Genomic DNA, 559 nt, shown 5'->3' with positions numbered 1-559 from the left:
GAAGGTGGAAATAAAAATACCATTTGATCCAGCAATTGTACTATTAGGAATATACTCTAAAGAAACCAGAGCTGCCATTCAAATAGATATATGCCCACCCATGTTTATTGCTGTGCTATTCACAATACCAAAGAGATGGAAGCAACCCAAGTACCCATTAACAAATCAGAGAGCTGGACAATGATTAGGGATGATAGAATGAGAGTTGATACCTTTGAGCTTTGGTGCTGGAGAAGAGTATATGAACATACATACAATGGACTTCTAGGAGAACAAACAAGTTTGTCCTGGAGAAGGTGAAGCCAGGTTGCTTCTTGGAGGCAAGGATTCTGAAGCTTCTTCTGACATACTTTGGACATGTTGCAAGGCAGGGTCAATCCTTAGAGAGGGACTTCATGCTTGGAAGACACTCTATGAGATGGATTGATTCAGTGACTGGGGTAATGGGGATAAGCATGTCAGAAACAATAAGATTGGCAACGGATAGAGAAGGGTTTAAGGCTGTTGTACATAGGGTCGCTATGAGTCGCAGGCAACTCGATGGCATGTAACAACAACA

This window comes from Elephantulus edwardii, unplaced genomic scaffold, assembly GCF_000299155.1.
Source record: "Elephantulus edwardii isolate Elephantulus edwardi_28Jun2011 unplaced genomic scaffold, EleEdw1.0 scaffold00221, whole genome shotgun sequence".
Lineage (NCBI taxonomy): Eukaryota > Metazoa > Chordata > Mammalia > Macroscelidea > Macroscelididae > Elephantulus > Elephantulus edwardii.
Note: the sequence above shows the minus strand (reverse complement) of the source record.